This window comes from Rhinoraja longicauda, chromosome 35 (assembly GCF_053455715.1).
Source record: "Rhinoraja longicauda isolate Sanriku21f chromosome 35, sRhiLon1.1, whole genome shotgun sequence".
Taxonomy (NCBI): Eukaryota; Metazoa; Chordata; class Chondrichthyes; order Rajiformes; family Arhynchobatidae; genus Rhinoraja; species Rhinoraja longicauda.
The window spans coordinates 781,658-792,016 of NC_135987.1; the positions used below are offsets into that span (position 1 = coordinate 781,658).

Sequence of the window (10,359 nt, forward strand, 5' to 3'; positions counted from 1 at the left end):
TGTAGTTTCCTCCTCAAAGGCACTTATCCATATATATGTTGGGCAAGTTGTTTTTCAGCCCTTCTAGGTCTCGGGTCGCCCATGGGATATACTGGGTTTGTCCTGCCTTTTTCAAAAGTAACAGCATCATTCCATCCCACATCTCCTGTCTCCCGCTTGCCATCCCCTGTTGTGGTTCCACCTGTATGCTTTCCCACCTCATTCCTTCCTGGGCGTACCCCTGGCTTTCCTTTCTTTCTCTTTCTACAGTTTTTTCCAACTCCCTTATCTCTGTATCTAAGCGCTCCATGGATGCCTCTATTTCCCTTCTACGCTCCCTTGTTCTTTCCCCATCACTTTCTAATTCTGCTTCATTCTCACAGTTTTCCCCTCTCTCTGATGCCTGCTGATTACTCGCCTGTGATTCTGCGTTGTTGTCTCCCTCATACTCCTCATTTGCTACCTGAAGGGTCTCATAAATCTTTCTGTCCCTGAGGTCCCTGAGGTCCTGCAGCCTTCTGATGTCTGCTACTAGTTCCCGTTCTTCTTGCCTCATTCTTTCCTTTTCTCGCTGCCCCCTTCTCTGTCTATATTCCTTTATGTCTTGCTCATCGTTCCAAGTTGTGACTTCTCCCTCTATCTCCACTATTCCCTTCAGCAAAGGACACTGCTTTATTCCGTCCTGGTCGGAATAGGGAGGGGGTTACCCAGGGTCCCTTAGGCTGGGGTACTGAGTTGATTTTTTCTCCTGAAGCTCCTGACTTTCATGCTGTTTTTCGGGGTTTTCACCCTTGTTTGGGGTGCTATTCATTTCCTGGTATGCTTTGCTCAGCCTTTCTCCTATTCTAAACAATTTAAGCACGTCTAGTTCTTTTTTCTTTTTCATTACTCGGGTTTCCGATTTATCCTTAGGCTTATAGTTCCTAATTAACATTTCCATTTCATCACACATATTTATTTCAAACGTGCCTTCCTTGGGCCATTTTGTAACCAATTTATTCGTCCTTTTTCCCCATTTTCAGAGTGCTTTTTAATATCCTCTGGATACCGGGAATTTCTTACTTAATAGTTCAACTGCAGCTATCTAATTCATTGTACTCGTCTTATTTTAGTGCACTTGGCCAGTCAGTTTAAATGCAGTCCTTGTTCTCACTCCGTTCCGTCTCTATGGTCACTATTCTACCTATTATGCTATTTCTATCTTCTACAGTTCTACTATATTCCTTTAATATTTTGCAATTTTTTAAAAATGTTATCCAATTATTCCAATTCTCATTCTGCCGGTACAGACCCCTACTTACTTAGGGCGGTATCCACAGATCATCTGATCCTGCCCGTACAGACCCCTAGCTAACTAGAGTGGTGTCCACAAGACGTCTTATCTTACCCGTGCAGATCCATACTTAACTAGAGCGGTATCCACAGGACGTCTTATCCTGTCTGTACAGACCCCTAGCCAACCAGAGTGGTATCCACAGGACGTCCTATTTTGCCCGTGCAGACCCCTAGTTGACTAGAGGGTATCCACAGGAAGCCTCGTCTATTCAGTCCCCTATCCTCTTAGGGCGGTATCCACGAGGTCTTATTCACATCACACACAAAATCTTACTGAACTATTATCCACTTACCCCACTGCGCAGCCTTCTCGAGCAATCCTCCGGGTCTCCTTTTTAGTATAATTTAGCGATAGGTTCTGTTGGATCGGAGAGACCCTTGGGCGCTCCTATGTCACCAGTGGTCCCCCGTTTTCAACAGGCTGTTTGTCCAAATAAAGCGGAAAACCGCCTATCTTTTTTTGCGGGTACCTGTTGAACCGGGGAGCCCCTGGAGGTCTTGGAAGCGCCTTTAGCTTGTCGTCCGTTATCGAACAGGCCTCTTTCCGACCCTGCTTGCTGCGCCAATTTTGTTGTGGTTCCCTGATCCTCAAAATGAAGACAGGCGACACGGAGAATTTGTCGAGAAGTTAAAAGCCTTCATTTGCAACCAACGGCTGGAACAATCAGGAAGCCAACCACCTGACTGCCCACTTAGTACATCGGGCAGCTTTTTTTAATAGGATTATTCCAAACCTTATCTTCTTTACATTACCTCATACCCACACTATTTTCTTCAGTCATTCATTTCTTTGCAGTCACCCGTCTGTCCCGCCACCATTAAATCCCATTCAGTAATTTATCCTTATCTCAATGCTCACATCCCTTCATACTTCGCCTCCCTTATTTCCCTGCTAGTCCATCCCTCACACCCATTCATCACTCCAAGGCCTAAGTCTTTCCTTATCTGCCACCATTATCTTTCATCCAAATGTGACAAGGTTACAGACAGTTGCAGTGTACTAAAGTATAAAGAATGCCTTCGCTGTTAAATTTAAATGGCTAATAATGATTACAGCAGTTACAATGTAACAAACTAATATACAAAATACAACAATCCATCCAACCGAGTGCCTGTCTCATTCTCTGGCTTAGCGTCAATAAGTGCGAACACCCGGAACGAACCGATGGACCACTCGTTGTAAATCTGGCCGTGGACTGATATACTTTACTGAGTCCTAGATTCACAGACTAGAAAGTGAAAGCCATAGTTCTCATCCCCCCGCCCCAACCCCCACCCACACACACACACACACACACACACACACACACACACACACACACACACACACACACACACACACACACACACACACACACACACACACACACACACACACACACACACACACACACACACACACACACACACACACACATTCACACACACATTCACACACACACAGAAACACACACACGCGCGCGCACACGCACACGCGAACACACGCATGCGCGCACACACACACGCACACATACACACGCGCGCACACACACACGCTCAATAAAACACACGCACACACACACACAATAAAACACACACACAGAAAAATACAAGCATCACCACCACCATCCTGTCTATACTTACTACCGCCATTCCAAGTGAAGGCGAAGGTTTGAGTAAAACATTGTATTGGAGTAACACAGTGGGTCAAGCTGTATTATATTAGAGTACCACAGTGGGTCAAGCAGTATTATTGGACAGACGACGCTTCCGGTCGGGACCATTCTTCAGACAGAAGGATAAGTCAGTCGACATGGTTTAGGAAGATAATTGTGTGGGTGTTTCCTTTTTTTTAAATTTTGGCGCATAATATTCCTCCAGTGAAGTGAAACTATTATCAGCGCAATGTTACATGTTTCCATTAGTTACACAATTCCTTAATGCAAAGCAGCAATATTAAACGCAGCAAGAGGATCTGTGTTTCTCGAAGCGTGAGTGCTGCCTCCAGTATCTGTTTGTGTATGCGCGTGTGTGCGCGTGCGCACGTGTGTGTGATGTGTGGGCGTGGATGTGCATTTCGGTATATGGGTGTGTGTCCAGATGCGAGAGGATGTCACTAAAGGGTTACATCTTTGCACCATGGTGTATCTCTTTGTCGACGATCGTGGTATTATATTGCGCATGATGGGCATAAATTGCTGTTCAGCATATTCTTCCCACGCATAAGATCGTCTGAATTTGGGCGCTCCGACGCTCTGTACAATGAAGGGAAGTGGTCAGCTTTACATCTCCCTGATCTAGGTAGAAGGTGCGTTCCGTGTTGTTTCTTACCATGTCCTTAAAACCTGTCGGGTACTGCGCGAATTGGCAACTTGTTGCGACCACTGAAACAAACAAACGGAATCTGGCAGAATTTGATGGGAATGCGAGAAGCTTGAGGAGGGTCATTGTCGTATCGGTGCAACTGGATGATTGCCAGCAGGTATGGATTCCGCGGGGGTAACTATTTCCCTGCTGTTTTTCTCGACAACTTCATGATCGACACCAGCGACAATCACAGCTCGTTGGCTCAGTTTGAAGCAGCTCCCTGCACAGTGTCTGCTCTAAATCCCTCCCACGGGAGCAGGGAGAAGTGTGGAATGGCCGAAATGGGACAAGTCTTTGATTATGTTGGGTGCTTTGTCGAGGAAGCATGGAGTGTACATGGAGACTGGTCTGATTGATGGACGGCTACATCTACAATTCTCTTTAATTTTTTGCGGTCTTGTGCAGAGCTGTTTCCAAACTAAACTGCGATGCAACCCACAGTACGGCGGAAAAGCAGCCAACATCGTAAGAACACGGGTTCTCAGTCAGAGTCCGGCAGCATACACATTTCCTATGGTGCATCTGTAGACGTTTGAAATGGGTTGACATGGCTGAAAATATGGTGGCCACATTTAAGGTTAAGGGAATGAAACTGTACCGAGCTCGGTATTTCAGGAATGGGCCACCTCTCATTGCGCTTTTCATGGATTTGCGGGATTGAAAAATAATATAATGAGTCAAGGGACAAGAAAGTCAAGTGTGGGTGTAGCTGTCATTCAGGTGAAGGAGAAATGCGGCGATTATTGTTGAATTCCGACCGACACTGCATTACAGCGTTTATAGATATGAAAGGGACACCTCCCGTAGGAAGAAAAAACAACAGAGGAATTGACATTGGGTCCCGTCATCAATGCGGGGTATGTCCACTTTGAAGAAGTTATCCTCCTCTCTTCGACGAGAGTTTAGCAACGTGCAGCCCATCCCTTCTCTCCTGATTGTACAGGGATGCTGCCTGCCCTGCTGAGTTACTCCAGCATTTTGTGAATAAATGGGGCAGGTAAGATGTCTGGATTCCCCAACTTAGTGTGACGTCATCCGTCACTCGAAATCTGAACTTGCATAACGCTTTAGTGAATTCGGAATAAAATGCCGACTCTGGTGGGACTCGAACCCACAACCTTTGAATTACTTCATTATGCATCAATAGAGGTCCAATACGCTATCCATTGCGCTACAGAGCCTATAATTCGTCACCTGTGATATATATAGAAAAGGTTACTGTACCACAGAGCGCTTTGTTAATATCAAACTCTCAACCACTCTCACTGATTCTTTCTCTGAAGACGCGACAAAACAATTTCCAACATTCCCATATCATTGGAGCACCAGGTTCCTCAATAAGATAGGGTTAGGTTTGTTGTATTTTGTATATTAGTTTGTTACATTGTAACTGCTGTAATCATTATTAGCCATTTAAATTTAACAGCGTGGACCTTCTTTATACTTTAGTATATTGCAACTGCTGTAATCAGTAACACATTAAGACGTATTATAATTGCTTCCACATTCTTTGAACCATTTGCTTTATCTTACACTTTCTTATTCCTTGTTACATTGTTGTGCATCATTTGCTTAGGCATTCCTTACACTTTGTTACATTGTAAAACTGTTTCGACATTCTTTGAACTTGTGTGTTGGATGAAAGATAATAGTGGCAGATAAGGAAAGACATAGCCCTTGGGGTGATGAATGGATGTGAGGGATGGACTAGCAGGGAAATAAGGGAGGCGAGGTATGAAGGGATGTGAGCATTGAGATAAGAATAAATTACTGAATGGGGTTTAATGCTGACGGGACAGACGGGTGACTGCAAAGAAATGAATGACTGAAGAAAAGAGTGTGGGTATGAGGTAATGTAAAGAAGATAAGGTTTGGAGTAATCCTATAAACATAGGATGTACTAATGTACTAAGTAATGTACTTAGTACCGATGTACCAAGTGGGCAGTCAGGTGGTTGGCTTCCTGATTGTTCCAGCCGTTGTTTGCAAATAAAGGCTTTTAACTTCTCGAAGAATTCTCCGTGTCGCCTGTCTTAATTTTGAGAATCAGGGAACCACAACAGGTTCAGGTTGATATTTAGGTTTATTACCGAGTTACAGTGAAAAGCTTTGTTTTGCATGCCTAATCAAATCAGGTTATTCTATACATTCACGCCGAACTTAAGGAAAGAAAAACATACAGAGTGCAGAATATTAATATGTGTATTGATTTGCAACAGTTCCAAAGACAAAGTCCAACGTCCGCAATAAAGTAGAGGTGAATCTGAAAATATCATGTTTTAAGATAGAACCGTTCAGACCCCCGATAACAGAGGAGAAAATGTTGGTACTGAGTCTCGTGGTTCGCGCTTTCAAGCTTCTGTATCTTCCGCCGACGGGAGCGGGGAGAAGTGGGAATGACCGGGTGGGACAAATCTTTGATTATGCTGGATACTTTCCACGGCAGCGTGGCGTAGATGGTCACTGGTGGGAAGACTGGTCCGTGTGATGGACTGGGCCACATCCATAACTCTGCAATTTCTTAGGCAGAGATGTACTCACTAAGCGTGATGTAACCCAACGGTATGGGTAAATACAACCAACATAATCAAACCCCGGAACACATATTCCCCCGGGCAACATACATAGTTAGGCAGTTGAGTTTGCTGACCCGACTGATGATGCCACGTTATTGCAATTGATCCGCACTATGACATGGTAGGTCGGGTATATGAAATGTGTGGGAAAGAACTGCAGAAATGTGTTGGAAAGAACTGTTTAAATCGAAAGTGGACACAAAATGCTGGAGTAACTCAGCGGGACAAGCAGAGTCTGAAGAAAGGTCTCGATCCGAAACGCTACACATCCCTTCTCTCCAGAGATGCTGCCTATCCCGCTGAGTCATTCCAGTATTTTATGTCCTCCGTCGGGGATATGAAACCTGTCGTCCTGTTTGTAGAACGAACGGGAACTTTTCCATCTGGTCTTTTTGTGTCTACTTTCGATTTAAACCAGCATCCACAGTTTTTCTCCTACACTTTTCCATTTGGAATCGTGCAAAAGAGCGCAGACTCAGTGGAGAGAAATGAGTTTCACTCAATATGACATTGTGGGGATTACAGAGACATGGCTGCAGGGGGATCGGGACTGGGAACTGAATATTCAGGGTTATACGTGCAATGGAAAGGACAGGCAGGTGGGCAGAGGAGGTGCGGTAGCTATGTTGGTGAGGGATGAAATTCAGTCCCTTACGAGGGATGACATGGGGACTGACGATGTGGAGTCACGATGGATAGAATTGAGGAATTGTAAAAATTAGAAACACAGAAACATAGAAACATAGAAAATAGGTGCAGGAGGAGGCCATTTGGTCCTTCGAGCCACCGCTGCCATTCATTCTGATCATGGCTGATCAACCGCACTCAGAGCCTGCCTTCTCCCCATATCCCTCGATACCACGAGCCCCTAGTGCTCTATCGAACTCTCTTTTAAATTCATCCAGTGAATTGACCTCCACTGCCTTCTGTGGGAGAGAATTCCACAATTTCACAACTCCCTGGGTGAAAACGTTTCTTCTCACCTCAGTTTTAAATGGCATCCCCTTTATTCTTAGACTGTCCTGGACTCCCGCAACATTGGGAACATTTTTCCTGCATCTGGATTGTCCAGTCCTTTTCTAATTTTTACCTCTCTATAAGATACGCCCTCATCCTTCTAAACTCCAGTGAATACAAGCCCAGTCTTTCCAATCTTTCCTCTTAAGACAGTCCCTCCATCCCAGGGATTAACTTCGTGAACCTTCACTGCACTGCCTCAATAGTAAGGACACCCTTCCTCAAATTAGACTAAAACTACACACAATACTCCAGATGTTGTTTCACCAGGGCCCTGCACAACCGCAGAATGATCTCCTTGCTCCTATATTCAAATCCTCACGTTATGAAGGCCAACATGCCTTTAGCTTCCTTCACTGCCTGCTGTACCTGCACGCTTCCTTTCAGTGACGGGTGTACAAGGACATTGAGATAATAACCTGCCTCCTTGATTTTGCAGCCAAAGTGGATAACCTCACATTTATCTACATTATATTGCATCTGCCCACTCACTCAACCTGTCCAAGTCACCCTACAACCTCCTAACATCCGCTTCGCAGTTCACACCCCCACCCAGCTTTGTGTCATCTACAAACCTGCTAGTGTTACTTCTAATTCCATCATCCAAATCATTAATATATATTGTAAATAGTTGTGGCCCCAGCACCGAGCTTGCGGCGCTCCATTCGCCACTACCTGCCATTCTGAAAAGGACCCGTTTATTCCTGCTCTTTCCTTCCCGTCTGCCAACCGATTTCCTATCCATGTCAATACCCTACCCCCAATACCATGTGCTCTAACTTTGCTCACCAACCTCCCGTGTGGTACCTTATCAAAGGTTTTCTGAAAGTCCAGATACACTACATCCACTGGCTCTCCTTCATCCATTTTACTTGTCACATCCTCAAAAAATTCCAGAAGATTAGATAAGCAGGATTTCCACTTCATAAATCCATGCGACTTGGACCTATAGTTTTACTAATATCCAAATGCGCCGTTATTCCCTCTTTAATAATTGACTCCAGCATCTTCACCACCATCGATGTTTCCTCTTACTCCCCTTTGAATCTTACCTCCTCTTTGGAATGAAATGATCCTGCATCTTCTCGATTATGCCCAGAAATACCTGTCATTGCTGTTCCACCGTCATTCCTGCTAAGATCCTTTTCCATTCGACTTTGGCCAGCTCCTCTCTCATGCCTTCACAGTCCCCTTTCTTCAACTGCAACGCTGACATTCCTGGTTTAACCTTCTCCCTCTCAAATTGCAGATTAAAACCAATCATATTGTGGTCAGTACCTCCAAGCAGTTCCTTTACCTTGACGTCCTTTATTAGACAAAGAAGACACTGATGGGAGTTATCTACAGGCCCCCAAACAGTAGCCCGGATATAGGGTGTAAGTTGCAGGAGTAGTTAAAGCCGGCATGTAAGAAAGGTAATGCCACTGTGGTTTTAGGGGATTTCAATATGCTGGTAGACTGGGAAAATCAGGTTGGTTCTGGACCCAAAGAACCGGAGTTTATAGAGTGCCTCCGAGATGGATTCTTAGATCCCATTAGTGTCTTCTTTTCCTAATAAAGGAACTCAAGGTAAAGGAACTGCTTGGAGGTAATGACTACAATATGATTAGTATTAATCTGCAATTTGAGAGGGAGAAGGTTAAACCAGGAATGTCAGTGTTGCAGTTGAACAAAGCGGACTGTGAAGGCATGAGAGAGCAGCTGGCCAAGGTCGAATGGAAAAGGATCTTAGCAGGAATGACGGTGGAACAGCAATGACAGGTACTTCCGGGCATAATCGAGAAGATGCAGGATCATTTCATTCCAAAGAGGAGGTAAGATTCAAAGGGGAGTAAGAGGCAACATCGATGGTGGTGAAGATGCTGGAGTCAATTATTAAAGAGGCAAAAACGGCGCATTTGGATAGCAGTAAAAGTATTGGTCCAGGTCAGCATGCATTTATGAAGGTGAAATCATGCTTGACTAATCTTCTGGAATTTTTTGAGGATGTAACAAGTAAAATGGATGAAGGAGTTCCAGTGGATGTAGTGTATCTAGACCTTGATAATGGCCCACACGGGAGATTGGTGAGCAAATTAGAGCATATGATATTGGGGGTATGTTGTTGACATGGATAGAGAATTGGTTGGCAGATAGAAAGCAAACAGTAGGAATAAACATGTATTTTTCATAATGGCAGGCAGTGGAGAGTGGAGTGCCGCAAGGCTCGGTGCTGGGGCCGCAAATATTTACAATTTATATTAATGATTTGGATGATGGAATTAGAAGTAACACTAGCAATTTTGGGATGACACAACGCTGGGTGGCAGTGTGAACTGCGCAGAGGATGATTGGAGATTGCAGGGTGACTTGGACAGGTTGAGTGCATGGGCACTTGCATGGCAGACGCAGTAGAATATAGGTAAATGCGAGGTTATCCACTTTGTCGTCAAAAAACAAGGAGGCAGATTATTATCTCAATGGTGTCACATTAGGTAATGGGGAAGTGCAACGAGACCTGGAAGTCCTTGTTCACCAGTCACTGAGCATAAGCGGGCAAGTACAGCAGGCAGTGAAGAAAGCTACTGGCATGTTGCCCTTCTTAACGAGAGGATTTGAGTAGAGGAGTAAAGAGGTCCTTCTGCCGTTGTTTATGGCCCTGGTGAGACCACATCTGGAGTATTGTGTGCAGTTTTGGTCTCCTAATTTGGGGAGGGACATCCTAGCTATTCAGGCAGTGCAGCGTAGGTTCACCAGGTTAATACCCGCGATGGCGGGATTGTCATATGAGGAAAGGTTGGAAAGGCTGGGCTTGAATTCACTGGACTTGGGAACGATGAGAGGGGGATCTTATAGAGATTTGTAAAATTATAAGAGAACTGGACAAGCTAGATGTAGGAAAAATGTTCCCAATGTTGCGGGAGTCCAGAACCAGGGGCCAGAGTCTAAGAATAAAGGGGAGGTCTTTTAAAACTGAGGTGAGAAGAAACATTTTCACCCAGAGAGTTGTGAATTTGTGGAATTCCCTCCCACAGAAGGCAGTGGAGGTCAATTCACTAGATGAATTTAAAAGAGAGTTCGATACTCTCGGGGCTATTGGAATCAAGGGATAAGGGGAGAAGGCAGG

At 44.7% G+C, this 10,359-nt stretch overlaps 1 non-coding gene across 1 annotated transcript; it reads right to left on the minus strand.

Annotated features, from left to right (window-relative positions):
- Positions 1 to 4,750: 4,750 nt before the first annotated feature.
- Positions 4,751 to 4,841, minus strand: trnar-ucu (transfer RNA arginine (anticodon UCU)). Its single transcript is given in 2 exon segments — positions 4,751 to 4,786; positions 4,805 to 4,841. It is a non-coding gene; the product is annotated as a tRNA-Arg (tRNA).
- Between the last annotated feature and the right edge of the window lie 5,518 nt (positions 4,842 to 10,359).